The sequence below is a fragment of the Meleagris gallopavo genome, chromosome 15 (genome assembly GCF_905368555.1).
Source record: "Meleagris gallopavo chromosome 15, MGAL_WU_HG_1.1, whole genome shotgun sequence".
NCBI classification, from domain to species: Eukaryota; Metazoa; Chordata; class Aves; order Galliformes; family Phasianidae; genus Meleagris; species Meleagris gallopavo.
The window spans coordinates 4,794,493-4,810,023 of record NC_139418.1 but is presented as its reverse complement, the minus strand read 5'-3'; the positions used below and the strand labels follow the sequence as shown (position 1 = coordinate 4,810,023).

The following is a 15,531-nucleotide window of genomic DNA, read 5'->3' as shown; positions in this document are numbered from 1 at the left end:
ATCAGAGTATATGGCCAAGGAGAGTGAAACTCTCAATCACCTTTACTACCACCTACATATGTGCTTTAAGTTGTAATAATAGAGGCATTTTGTGTAGACCAGCACTTCAGCACAAGTCGACGTAGTTCATTATATTCGTGCTTACTAAGATTGTGCATACATTTTAGTTGTAGGTCCTTCCTCTGCTTGGTAGTATACAAACAGGAATTGCAGTGTACAAAGGCTGCTCCAAAAGTGATGCAGAATAAATAAATAAAAGCTTATTATGTCTTATTATGTATGTATTATTATGTTCATGATGTCATAGGCAGATGCTGATGGGATGGCAATGTAGAGATTGATCCTTTCCACCTATATTGCATTACATTATATTATTTTGAGACAGATGGCAGAAGAGGGGCAGGCAGAATAATGTCTAATATGGAAGTGCGTATAAAGGTGTGGAACTGAATTCTTCCAGGTGGAAAAAATGGCACCCACTGATATTGATTGGCACTTGCTGAATGTTTCTGGGGAGTGGATGTGAGCGCAGTGAGGCAGTGGGTGGTGTTTTGTGGCAGTGGGTCAGCTCCACTGGTGCAGATGTTTACAAGCACAGCATGCAGACTCTTGTTCATCAGAGGCAAAAACACACAGCTAATGGTGACTGTGTTGGAAAAGCGTGTTGTGTAGCTGTGAATTCATTTTATCAAACAGTGTTACTGATCTCCTTGTATCTGTTGTAGTTCTTCCGTGAAAATAAATAGGAGGCATTACTTTCAGAGCAACCTACGTACTTTTTCGTTTCAGTTATTTGTTTACATTATTTAAAGCACTTTTCTGCTACAGGAAAATAGTCAAAATCTTGACTCTCTCTATTGAAAAATAGTGGAGCTCTGGTAGAATATAGTGATTAGACTTTTCTGCGTTTGTATTTGAGACGGTGGATCCTCATTCTGTGTTACAAGTCGTTTATCATTTATCCAGTGTCGTCTAAAGAGATTGTCCATTGGCAATGCAATGAACTTTGTGAAGAGAGGCTGCTGCTCTTATTTACGTTCTGACTTCTGTACGTGAAGCCCTTAACTGTAGGACTTGTGGCACTGAATAGCTCCCTGCTCTGCTGCTAATGCCATGTCACTTCCCATTATCTGCCAGTGTTAGAAACCCAGGTGGAGGCTGCTTCCGAGGCTGAGTTAGAGAAATCCTGTCTCTGTAGAAGTAATTTTCTTTGCTCACTTTTTGGAGTTTTAAAAGTAAACAGCATATGTCCAAGAGCGTGTAGGAGGCAAAAAAAAAAAAAAAAATGCATACACTTAACAACTTGTGTGCTTCATAAGGCACGGACTGGGTATTTGCAGAAACACAGCACTGATACTGATAGCGTGTGCTTGACGGAAAGTTGCAGGAAGAGAATAACCTTAATAAATGGTTTGTTAAGAGATAATACTAAAATAGCGAATTCATTTAAGGAGAACGTCAAATTTTGACTCAAAATATTTTTTGCCTATGTTTTGCACATGGATTTATATATGAGCTTATCTGATGCAGTCCTTTTGCTGGGACACTGTTTTACACTCATGCTTAACTTGGAGCTTGCAGATTTCAAAACACTTTCACAAAACTGTGTGTATGTGCAGGTGCTCTTGTGATCAGCATGTGGATCTGCAGTTTTGTCTAACGTCCTTTTCTTTGCGTTAAGCAAATGAGTGAAACCATTTCATGGGCAGTTGGTATGGGCTCAGGATGGAAGACCACTTCCAGTCATCACTTGCACCCACCCAGACATCCTTCTGTCAGCAGTGCCTGTGTTGACTTTTCATACAGCAGTTTTGCTGTCACTGAGAAGACTCTTTCTGAGAGACCACTCTTACAAAAAAAAAAAAAACAAAACACCTATTTTTTCAAAACTACTTTATCCCTAGAAGTCTGACTCTCTTTGTTTATAATTGTTGAGAATGGGTGGAGAGGCACTGCGTGGCTGGCTGTGATGGATAGCAGTGGTTGGAGTGGCTGCCTGGCGTGGCAGCACTGCTTTCAGCTCCCGTTGGGGAAGGGCTGAGCTGGCGTCAGCAGAGCCCACGCAGCGGCTCGGTGCCATCTGCCGCTGGCGCGGGAGGGAGCGGAGGCTGGAGGCTGGCACAGGGCCGTGCTCGTGGAGGGCTTTCTGCAATTGTTCCGGTAAAGTTAGACTGGACCTTTGCATGGCTGAGCAAGTCCTTAAGAAATCTGCGTGTGAGAGCAGCGGGCAGCAGGCAGACCAAAGGGGAAAATGGCAAAACCCATTTGAAGCGGGTAGCCCCCAGTTAGGAGCTCATCCAGTGCCCGGCTCCCCACCCGCGGCCCCTACAACCAGCTCTGCTGCGCCTCGCAGACCACTTAATGGCTTTGTGTATCACAGTCACTCGGTGTACATTAATGAGGATTTTTTTAGTTGTGTTCCTGCTATTTGTCTCTTTTAAGACTACTTTCAGTGTTTTAGCATCATGTTCAAAAGGCTAGTCAGACTTCTGTGCTCGCAGCCTCATTAAAATTCTGTTCCGCACATCCTCTGACTCGCACTTTATAATCTATCGGAACACCTGTTTTCTTTACAATGGCCACAAGGCAGCTCAAAACACTGTGGTATTTAGCATTTAATAATGAGCGCAAGATATGTATTTTTTGACACTTAAAATTTCCTTTAGAAAAGCGTATGGAAAAAATCCAGGTTCGAATGAATTATCTGAATTCTCTCGTCCCCCTCAGCCCTCCTCCCCATGTTTCGTTAGGTGAGGTTCGACAGAACTCGGCAGTGTGGTGGTGGCACAGGGAGAATTCCTGCACAGCAGTAGATGATGGCCATGGCAGAGCTGCGATGGCAGCAGGCACTTAGCAGCGGTCTCAGTGATTCCAAACTGCGTTAGGGCAGGGAGCGTTTGAGATTTGTAGCTACATTTAAATAAGAGCCCTTCGCGAGCAGTTCGCTGTAATGCCATCCCTGTGAGGATGCTTAGGAGCTTAAATATATTGTTAACATCTGCCTCTTTATCATTCCATTACTTAAATCAATAGTGGGCATTGCAAACAATTTTTCTTTTAGTCGCAGGCTTTTAGAATTGCGGCATTTAGCCTAATGTTGGCCATTTGATACAGAAGCAGTTGGAGGGCTCAGCGTGGGGTGAAGAATGTGATCTCAAAGGGCGAACGCCTGTCACTGCTGTGTAAGTGAAGAATTGTTTCCCAGTGGATATGAAATGCTGTATCTTTACTGCACTAATAGAGGACGTACTGCAAGTTGATTATTGTAATCCTACAGTGTTATCTCATCAGTGAGTGGATTAAGGGAGTTCTTTCTGCTGAGGGGTCAGAATAAACATTTTCATTTACTCCCTGCTGTGTCACTGACAAATAGAGGTGTTATCAAAGAACATTTTAAAGCACACGGTAAACAAAACTATGGTTGTGTACCAATGATTCTCCTGCCAGCCTTCCCCTGACATGTAAAACAGAACACATGCTGAAACTGACGTCATGAGATTGGCACTAGAAAGGAAAAGGGATTTATTTTACTCTCTGAAGAAGCTTATTTTCCTCTCTGATGAAATTAGTTTGCCTTACTTGAGGTTAGTAAAGCTTCGAGTTCTGTCTGTTGAAGAACCAAATTTCAAGGGAATGCTTAAAAGGATGTTGTGCTTTTAGTTGCTTATCCCATATACCCGTCAAGTTGTGCTCAAAGTTGGTATTGTCTCTCCACAGAGGAATAAATCTTTAGCATAGTAATCACTGATCGTGACCACAAAGCATCACGACCTCTCGCTTCCAAGATGCACGCTCTCCTCTGCCACCTCCCTGCCCACCAGGTGAGAGTCTGCAGTGCTGATCTCTTCAGGAGACTGACTGAAGAGCTGCTGCTACCTTCAGCTCCGCATCTCACTTGTCTAGGCCCTCTCTGACTGCTCCTTTAGTTGTGCGCACAAAATTGGACATGTGCGGTCTGTGGGTCAGTGTCTAAACAAAGCGGTCCCTCCCCCCCTTTTGTTTTTTTTATGATAGAGCTGTTACTGTTTTGAAGGCAGACCCTCAGCTGATGCGTTTGCAGCCATCTTCTTCTGGCCCTTCCATCAGCGCACAGAGCTGAGTGTGCTGAGTGGACGGGCAGGGGTGCGTGGATGCACAGAGAGGAGGCACGATCTGTTTACCCGGGGTTCACCACCAGAGAAAATTACAACACGGAACTGCACTCTCAGCAGACAACTTGATTACTGGGGCCGTGCTCCAAGCACATGATTTATCCACGTAGCTCAAAACAACTAGGAATGGAGCCAGCGTGCTAATGCAAAGTAAGAGTTTCAAACAAAGGTTAATCAGATGTGACAAAATAGAAGGAAATGTACCCAGATTGAAACAAAACACAAGTGTGATATGAAAGAGTGAATGTAGAATACGAAATAGAATAAAGCACAAAATACAGGTTACACACTTAGATGTGTCTGAATGTGGTTTTGTTACATGATGGGTTTCATTACATCGTTCATTTGACAAAAACAAAGAAGTTTTCTCCAGAGCCCAAAAGCAGAAGGAGCCCCAAGGTCAGCAGGTATGGGATCTGTGGTGCGGCAGAGCACAGCTGTGACGCCGGGCTGCTGACGCTCTTGGGACATGATACACATTCTTGGGGCCCCAGGGATGACTGGCAGTAGTTCTGGGTGCCTGCATTGTGTGGTGCAAGAATCATGCAAAAATCAAAGCTACACCTAAGCTGATCAAGCTGCCAGCTCTTGGTCTTCCCAGTTCCCATCAGAGCAGTGCTTACGGAGTACTTGTGTTGGCATAAAACAAACCTTGTCAAGATATCTCTGTGTGAGATTTATGCAGAGTGAAATAAAAGTGTGACATGGACACCTGATGCGTGAGTCTTCTGTATGAAGCATGACACTTGGCAGTAGAGACAGTGCTGAGCTCTGCAGACCTGCCAATTCGCACTCATTTGGAGTGACTCAGTCATTTTTTCCTGTTGGTTGTGCGCAAATATCTAACTAAATAGCTCCCAAAGTTGGAGATTTTTTTATGCAAAGAAACGTTTTTCTGAAGTATTTTTTAACAGTGCTTCTTTAGACATATGTTTTCCTTCTGTTCTTTAATCACACTGCTAGCCTTTCAAAACAAAATCTATATGGATTTTGAACATGAATAATTAAAAAAAGAAGTACATTCTGCTTTCGTCTCCTTCTCTTCTGGAAGCATGTGATGGTTTTGACCTTCTGTTTTTCTTAAAGCTCAGAGTCCAGCTGGGGACCTACCCTTAACAGCAGGTTAGCTCCTTGGTTTTATCCCTCAAATCTTTCTTACGGACAAAAAGGAAACACAGCCATATACTCAAGTGAAGAATTTATTGTTAATGTGATTGAAATCATAACGGGTTAATTAAAAGCATACTGTTGGCTGTATCTAGCTATTACAGAAAGAGGAGAGGAAGAAAGCTAAGACAGGAAAAATCTCAATACTAAAACATTAAATAATGCATGTCTCAACGCAGTTCCAGTCGCTGTATTGTTGTATGCACTATGGAGCATCTACCTCTCCTTCTCTGTCGCGTTATGCTTCACTTCCACTCCCCTGACTCCCAGGGCTGCCGTATGGGGGGGAGACTGGTCTGCAGCTCTGTGTGACTTCTGGCTTCGTCTGTGTTACAGACTTGTTTGTTCTTTCCTTGATTACCCCTAAGAGCAGTTCTGCCTGGTTTTGCTTCGCTCCTGGGCCTGGTTTTTGTTACCTGACTCCTGGGGAGCATCCCATGACACCCAGTGCTCCTCTTAGCACTCACACCTGTACCCTGCACACTATGTCTTTATGTTAGAGGCAGAAATAGTCATACTCAGCAGATTGACTACTAAATGCTGTCTACTTTCATCTATACTGATGATAACGTTATGATAGTATGAATTAAAACAATGCTGTAAGACTTTTTCCCAGAGTGTTTGCAGAGATGAAAAATGAGTGAATGTGTTTTCTTAAATTTATGTAATTAATTGAAAGCTGAGGTTAGTCCTTTGGCTGTAGTGAATGTAAAAACTGTAAAGAAAAAATAAGTTTGAAGTAGCAAAAGTGCTGTGAAAAACTGTTGTTGATCATCTGAGTGGTTGCTTTAAATCTGTTGTGGTTGCAAAAGGAAAATCGGTCATCTTACAAGAAGCATTATGTCAGTATGTTTGTATTTTGTAGTCCTGGTGCTGCCATGACTGATTTGTGCCGTTTCTAGCTAGTATTGGTAGGTGTGCCTGTACAGCTGCTCCTGGGCCAGTCCTTGTCCTGCAATTTATTCCTATGGGAATTGTACCGTTAGGTTAAGACTTCAGCACAGCCAGGCACGATTCTCTTTATACTGGTCATGATAGCAGCTGTGTCATTGGAATATTAACGAATTACAAAGCATGTTTATTTAGGTAATAAACCTTTAAATCTATTTAGGAATAAAATGGGTAGGTCTAAGTCTTAGGGATGAAGTGGCAAAATCCAAGAGTTAGGGATAGTGTGCATGGGACTGCGTACAGTTCCTGGTTCTGTTCTGTGTGCTGGTGGTTTCTCCTTGGCTTTTCTGGATCCCACTGACAGTGAGGCAGTGACCACAGGGTAACAGTACATTAAAAGCAGTTGTTCAGCAGCTACCTGATGGATTATTCTAGCATCTCACTTTCTTGTCCTGTATAAATGTATAAGCAGGAGAATGCAACTGAATCCCCCATCTCTTTGTTATTGTTTTTCCTGTTATTCAGTAACTACTGAAATCCTGTTTCCTCAGCCCTGATAGCGATCAGTGGAATTAGTTACACCTGGGCTTTCATAAACTAATCCTTCCATTTACCTCCCCAGGAGTTCCGTCTCCCAGAGTAGATGAATACTATTTAGCAATTATTAGTCTATACAAAGGGAGAACTAAAAAAAAAAAAAAAAAAGTGAAAACAAACATGAAAAACATGAATTTTATACGTGCTTAAAGCATAAGGTTTTGCCTTATTTTGTTTTAATGTATATGCCGTTTAATCCATTAGGAGGGTCATTAAAGCAGAATATATTTGGCTCATGAAGTTAAAATCATGCTAAGGTTTTGGTTCTTGGAGTAAGAGCTCATGCACATGGAAATCTGTGAAAAAAAATTAGAATGCAGAAATTTGCATAGTTCCAAATCATATGGATGTTGTATGAAAGACCAAAGTTCACTTGAGAAAAAATAGTTTCTTCATGGCAGGAAACATTTGGAAAGCATGTCTATGCAGGTAAGTTTTCAGGCTTTCCAGCAAGGTGTAGAAAGATCTGCAGCTGCATGAATCCAAAGCTATTAAATATTTTTAATATCTCCTTAGAAAGTGTTCTTGTTATTCTGTGACAGCTGTATAAAATCAGCCTTCTGACAAGTTCTTCTTCATTTTTTATTTAGATAAAAAGTTCAGTAATTAAACTTTGCCAATGAAAGTCACATCTCAGTTAGTGAAAGAGAGGGAAAATGCAGAAACAATCATTTATTACACAATATAAGACTATTTCATTTTCACAGAAAGTGAGTTTCATTATCTTAAAACTTAAGCTATTACCATTTCTGCAGACATTTAAATGAATAAATATTTGGTCATAACCAAAATGCTTTTAAAATTTTATCTTAAGTAAAAGCTGGATGTTTTTTTTCTTTCGTGATTCTCTATACATTCTTTAAGAAAAACCTGTAAAACAAACGGTGTGGAAGAAATTGGCTTTTCTAGATATTAAGTTAATTCTGTGTTTTGCAAAGAAATGGCAGAAGTAGCACAGAAAAAGGAGAGCTACTTCAAATTAGTAGACAGGCCTTTTCCTAATTATATTGAGGATGTCTCACAAAATACGTGTTATCCCTGATGCAGTTTAATTAGCAAAATTTTTTTTTCTTCAGTCATTTTAGGAGATTGTTTAGATCTTTTCTGGAAAGCAATAGGTTTGTGCTGTACAAGTGGCAAGAGAACAGCTGAAACTAAAATAATTAAATTTTATTAATATATTAATCCATTTAGGAGGTTGTAAGACTGACGAAAACCAGAAGAACAAGAAGGTACAGATTATTAATGTTATGTATATCAGTGTTGTAAGTTTCCTTTGAAGTTATTTCTAAGAGAATAGAGCTCATCATCTGAACTACATGTTTTCTAAAAGCAGACACATTCCTGCCCTTCCAGGATGTCTCCTATTTTTACTTATATAAAAGCTGCTTGGAGGAAAACCTGATTTGTACTTTGACTTTTCCTGGTAGAAATGGACTGCTTCAGAAGAGCAATGGCTATTGCTCTATTAATGATACAGTAGGAAAATTTTAGCAGTGAGCGTATGATAAATCTTTTTTTAGGAGCATAAATGATTTCTGTGAGGATGAGCACCTTGTCCTTAGCTCAGCACGCTTTCATGACTTCACTTCTCACTGAGCCAGCTGCAAAGCAGAGCATTGGAAATATGCTAGTTCAGACCTTTTATAATATTTTGTGGCACTTCAAAATGCTCAGTGATTCCTCTCAGTTTTGAAAGTGCTGTATTTATACCAGAATGAGCTTCTGTCATTTGCAGGAATATCTTCACAGTATCCAGAGCAGTGAAAAAACAGATAATAGAGATACCAATTATCAGGTTGTACCCACCTGAATGCAACTGCTGGTCAAGGCTGAGTTTCTTCCTTTCTTTTTTTTCCCCTAACAATTTAAACATTTCCAAAGTACTCAAATTTTCTTACTTGTCTTTTTCCTAATAGACACAGAGTAAATGCAGTTTATGTAATCCAAGTGGTCATGTAATTTGCACATCAAAGAAACAAACAAGTACTGGCTTTTTCACTTCTTCACAGTGTTGGTAGAAAGCAACTAGATTAATATGTGCAGAACTCACAAAGTTTAATTATTCACAAGAGTTTAATCTCATGTCACCTGGTGACTGACAGCACAAACCCACCAAAAGAAGTCCTCAGCCTTAAAGTAAAGCAACCAATGCATACTGCATTCACTGGCAAAGGAGAGAACTCGGTGCTCTTTACAATGAAGTTGCCTTTGGTGACTTCTGTCAACCATACCATGCAGGTATGGTTGGAAGGCAAATGAGTCCTAGGGCAAGGCGAGCTATATCTTGTCACTCAATATGTCCCCTGATCTATCCTTGATTATCAGTGTAATCACAGAAAAAGTCATCATCATCTGTGGGAAGTATCTGTCCACCGACGTGTACTTGAATGTAGGTTTCATCAGTAGCATATTGATTTGTTTTGTATCCCCATCGCTATCTGTTAGAAAAGATGTCTTTAGTGGTGCAAATGGCAAAATATTTCAGCTGTTTTTAGAAGACAGCCCATAATGTTTCTTAAGAAAGGAATAGCAATTAAAGGTAGAGGGCATAGTTGTTGCAATTGGTATTAATATGTTTAAATAATTAAGTAAACAAATTTAAGCGTGATCAGAATTTGCCCCTGCGTATCAGTGTGAATAATAATGTGATGCTTTAATTATGAAAGTTAGCTAAAGATCAGAGTAATGGGAACTGTAAAAAACTGTCTCAAGATAACAGATACTGGTGGACTAATTCTTCCATTGAATGTGCATAAAATGAAAAGCATGTTGTATTGGTAGAAAAGGCAGTATCTATTTCAGAGATACCTTTGGGACTAATACACTGTGTGACTTCAGGCTGAAATGAAATTTTGTTCAAAAAATGTAATGCAAAATTGTAGCTCCACGTTCCATGCCTGTGTCTGTTTTATTGTGTTTCTTAGAACTTGCCTTTTATTATCGTTTTAATCATCTTGATCAGTATTATTATAATCACAAAATGTCAGCCTGAGGGAAGTGATAATATAGTCATTATTATGTTTCAGCGTCACCCTAGTCAACTCATGTTTAACTATCATTTAGAATTTCAGTATCAATCTAGTGACTCGTACCACTCGTGATGCATCCAGTGTTTACAGGTGACTGGTTAAAATAACACAGCAATTCAGTAGTTCTGGTCAGAATTAAGTTCTTCATCTGAGGTTTAAATGATTGTTTTTCTTTGAAACTCTTTCCTGGATCTGGATATTAATATTCAGATAGATAAATAGCTTTATATTATTAAATGATATCAGCAACTGTCTCCAGACTTTTGGATCAATTTTCCATGCATGGTCAAAGATAGATCTTGTTCAAACATCTGTATCACAGATTTATAAGTAACTTTTCAGGACACTGTTAGATTCCAACTGCTCTAAAATTCCAAACCCTTTTGCAGAAATGAGCAGCAGGTCCACTAATCTGAGGTTCTCAATACCTATTAGGAATTGAACTGTTTCTTCATTTGTATTTTATTCCACATATATTTGGAAAGTGACAAACCTAGCAAGATTATTTAGAATTATTCAATACTGTTCTGCATTCTTTGTTTCAGTGCAATAAATAGCTAAAAAGAGGGACCGGTTAATGCAGCATAAAAATGATGCATGAAATGTGACATCTCTTTAACGCTGAGAGAAAACATTTCCCTCCATTGAGTGCTTTACACTAAATGCAAAATATTGACACAGTCCCATTATACCAAACAATAGGCTGCTTTCAGAAAGATAATTTCATAGAAGGGGTAGTATCATGTGATCTTATTAATATTTATGAAATATGATAACAGAAAAAAGGGAATTGGGATAGTGCTGCTATCTTCATAGACCCTATCCATTTCAGCTTCAAAATGTTTTTCATTTCACACATCAGACACTAATTAGCAAATACCTAATTAGTGTTAGAAGAGTAATCGCTCATGGGAGTTGTTGAGGCTTTGAGCTTTCATGCATGCAAAAGCAGTGCCACTTTAGGTACGTTTGTTAAGGTACAGTAACTTTAACTTTTATTTTTCTCTGAACTGTGTGAATTACTATAAAATGCCAAACTAAGCTCCTGTCGTTGGGGTTGGGAGAATGACTGGATTGATGAAGAGTGAGGCAGGATCCAGAGGAGTAGAAGTATAGGTGTGTCGAAACTTCTGCAGTCGCTGATAAATTCAGTAGACAGAACAGTGTGTGGCATTAATTTGATTTGTTTTTACTTTCCAGGTGAAAAACTGTCTGTAATGTTCCTAGTAATGTAGGCTACTTTATATCCTGCATCAGTTGAAAACAGTGCAGCTAAGGACAGTCATTAAAATGCTTTAGGAATATTACCATTCTGATTTTTCATAGTTCAAGTATGTCATGTTGATGAGTTCTTGCCATGATGGTTAATTATTAACAGTTATGTGGTTTTGTTTATTCGGTTTGCATTTTTCTTTGTAAGAGAGACATGAATTCTAAACAAACAACATCTACCATACTGATGATTTTGTCGTAAAGTAGATACATTCACTTTTGCTAGAATGTAGATAGTACTCAGTGTGTAGCATTAAGCTCCTGTCGGCTTCAAACTTGCACACGTGAAAATAAACTCAACCATTTTTCATTCCTGGTTTTGTTAGCACTTCTAAGTTCAGTCCAGTAACATGAGCAGATGTCCAATTTTTTAAGTAACCATCCTGTAGGAGTGGTACGTATGACAATAATCTTAAGGATAAAATACTTGTATACTGTTTAAATATGCAACAAAATACTAAAAAATGCTGAGGACTGACAAAATACATCTATTTGATGCTATAGAAATTATTAACAACGCTCCTTTTTTTTACTCAGCTTTCTGAAAACAAAATGTCTGTTTCTATCAAACCTAAGTGCCTTCTAATTCTTACTTGTATGCATTTTTTCAATAATGGTTTACTATCAGTTTCATTTTCAAGACAATGTAGGTTCAGAATTTAGTTCTTAGATGGACAGAGAAAAATGTAGTTCATCTGTGATCTCTATTAAATTTATTTCCATTTCAGCAGAAATGGCTTGTACTGAAATTTCAGCTGTCCTCAGTGGAATCTTCCCTCTGAATGACGCACTGCTTGTCCAATATCAGGTTGTCAAACTATCCACAGTCTGGTCTATTTTGCTGAACGAGCTGCTTGGAAAAAAAAAAAAAAAAAAAAAAAAGAAAATATGCAGCATAAAGACCGGGATGGATGATTTTTTTTTTCTTCTGTTCAGGCAGGCAGATCTACATGAGGCTTACACCTGTATCACAAGTTCATTAATAAAGCCATCGATATGTCAACAACACCTCCTGTACCACAAGAGAAATGGTTATCAACTGTTTGATCAAGTGTCAGCTTTTTGAAAATGTTATCCATTGTAGTGCTGAGCAAAGTAGTTCTCCCCAGTACTCAATAATTTAAATTTCAGGTTTTGATTTATGCTGCTTTTTGCTGTAGCTTCTTTTTGAGGGCACTGTGTATCCCTATCTCAGTGTCACTGGGTACACAGAACATTTTTAAACGTGAATGAAAATGTAAGTTTAAGAAACTGCTTACGTTATAAAGGCTGCGTGTGGGAAAAAATCTGAAGTTTTGAGAGACCTCTGGAAAATGAAGTATGTTTAGGAGATAGTATTTCTCTGTGTTGAATCCATGAAAACAGGAAAAGAAATGAAGAAATGTAGTTTTGGGAAATGTTCATGCCAGGCTTAACAGCATGATTGGAAATGGTGTGGTCTGCTAATGTTCCTTAGAGTTTAAGGGGCTGTGTCAGCTCATCCTTTTCAACATCAAAGTGTTGCACAAATAGTTTGTGTCAGGTATTTTTCCATATGTTGTAATTTGTCAACTACTGGTTACAATAACATACTTAGCCCTTGCATTCAGTGTTTAATCAGTGAGTTTAACAGTGTTTCTGCAGAAAGAGTAAGTGTCATTACCTCTTTACAGGTGACAAGTTTGAGAAAAAGGGAGGCAAAAGACCTGAAGCAAATTTGGTAATGCAACCTTCTTTTCCAGCTTCTGCTCTGTTTTTCAGTCACTTGTCCTCTCTACTTTAATATCTGCACTAGAAACAAAAGTTTCTGTACCTTATTCTAATATTAAAACGCATAGTGCTGTTTTTAAGTCAACAGATTTGCTTCATGGTGGTGTTCTTTGTTTTAAGACTGTGGTTCATGAATTGCTACACAGTGTGTAGATTGCATAACACGTTTTAGCATTATGAACTCTTTTAATATAAATATTTAGGCTTAGTTTATATTTAGTAGGTGGGTGATACAGGAGAGTTTTCTTCAGCAGAATAATATTTTTTGTTGTTGGATTTGGGTTTTATTTCTGTGTTTGTATAAACTTGGGGGAGGTAATTTCTTTTGTGTTTGTCAGAGCAAGACATGCTTGACAGGATGGAAATCTTTTCATTCTTTTGGAGAATGTATCAAAACAGCACTCTGAGGTGAAAGAAGAGTCAGTTGATAGCGGGTATTCTGCAGGACTCTGTCTTTCTTCTTTCCTCAAAGACGGAGCTAATCTCTGTGTCAACTTGAGTGTCCTAATTTATAACTCAACACCCTCAGGCTTTATTCCTGCTCCCCTTCCAAGTAATTGACGTGTCAATGAAAATGCAAGAGCAACCCCCCATGGGTAATAGGGATACTGAGACACCGCTGTTATCTTCTCTTCAAAGGATCTCGAGAAATGCCTTCAACTGATCCATTGCTGAATGCCATCTTTTACTTTATGTCAATCCAGAAACAAGACGGTTTTCTTTTAATTTAAGCCCAGTTTTTATTTTACTTTTTTTGCAATCAAATGCCATGCTGCATATGCAAAAAAGTCGTGTTCTGTATTGATCTTATACAGCAGAACAGCATGCAAAATATAAATAGTATTGTTGAATCACTATACTAGTTAATCACAAGCAATGAAGAGTACCTTTAATAGGAATGTCTTTCAGTGTTTCGGTGATTTCTCTTAACTTAAATAGATGGAGTCAAATTTGCAAACATCAGCTTATGGTAGGTTTGCACGTGTTTGACATCTGTGTCAAATATTTGATGGCATTTCCACACAGCCAAATAAGCCGTTTGAAAAACAGACGTGCATATAGAAAGCAGCAATGACCAGATCATGAGTATGAACCATAAGCAGATTTTTGATATCCTGTGATTTACTGCTTATGGGAAGACTGCTCTACTCTGTCTCCATGTTTTCATTCATCTTCTTTCTATTGCAAAGAAAAAATACTGTAAATTGTAAAAATATACTGTGCTTGATGTAGTACCATAACATACTTAATAGATTTAGGCAAAACAGTTCTTTGTGGGTTGTTATTTACTCTAATTTCCTACTTTTTAGCATATAGTTTCTGTGTGTTTTTTCCTCTCTCTGTTTTAAAAAAAAAAAAGAAATCATAATTTCCAAAACCTTTTGTATGTCACTTCAGGCTACGACTTTACCAAGGGAAGAAACTCCTTTAATTTGACTTGTTATTTTGATTCATGAGAAACTTGTTTGGGGATAGTCAGAATGTACATAGTATTTTTCTGCACTGTTTATCTTATGTTAAAACAAAGAAAGTGTATCTTGGGAATAGACTATTTATCTTCCAGTTCCTGGTGTGTTATCGTTGATATTTTTTGGTTTGTATAAATGTTTTGCTATTATTTCTTAATCAAAAATGGGATATACAATTAAGAGAAAATTTAATAGATCCAAAAGAAATCCTTCTTTGGAAAAAGAAAAAAAAAAAAATTAAGCTGAGTCAGGGAGTCAGGAATGAAATAACCCAGTTCTACTTGTTAAAAGGTGACAAACTTGATTAAGAGTTTTGTTTGGCTGGGTGTTATTCGTGGGGAAGAATGCTTTCAGTTTTCAAAACTGTAAATTTTATGCCTGTATCCTATTTTACAATTACATTGTATTGCACAGTGTGAAGATCACAACTAAAACAGTGTAATTTATATAAGCATATAAATCAGAGAGTGTAATTACAGGTACACTTTCATGAGTTATATTTGTCTCATATCTAGTAAGTAAGTAAATATAGTTGATCCCCATTATTTTGAGATCAAGTAGCACTGGCAAACTCGCTGTAAGGTTTTCAAGCTTCTCAGGGTTGTTTTGTTTTTTTCCTAAATGAACAATAACTATTCGTTGATCTTGTAGGTATTTTGATGTATTTATTTTATGTTTCTTCTCCTGTAAAATAGGAACAACAGTACAACATGTAAATTCACTTTAAATATGCACAGAAGAGTTCTGTGAGATCCAGAATGGATAAATCCCACTGTGTTCTGCTGATTTTAGGAAAATGTCTCCACTGTGTTAAGCTTCTTTTATGCTCTGCAACCCACTGAAGTCATAAAACCATCAAAAATGTTTATGGTGATGACTGAATTCCAAAACATTCTAAGATTGTAGGTAACAGTGCTAGCCTTAGTTAAGCTACAGTTACTCCATTTTCTTCTATATCCAACACATAACCAGGACAAAAAAAAAACAGGACGCTCTTTTGCAGAAATACATGTGAAGTGTGACTTATATTTTAGATATGCAAAGAAAAAGTTAAAAAATATATAGTTAGTTGTATGATAATTAAATTTGGAAGCTCTGTATAGATTTTAGGAGATCTTCTAGTTTATTGCTTTCGTGTCACTTAACGCTTTTAACATCCAGTCTTCTCAATTTTATTTTGTTCCAGACTGTAATGGAAACTAT

General features: G+C 38.1%; 1 protein-coding gene across 8 annotated transcripts in view; it reads left to right on the top strand.

Moving 5' to 3' along the window:
- TENM2 (teneurin transmembrane protein 2) overlaps positions 1 to 15,531 on the top strand; it is a 1,471,143-nt gene that overhangs the window by 1,114,327 nt on the left and 341,285 nt on the right. The window lies entirely within an intron of this gene.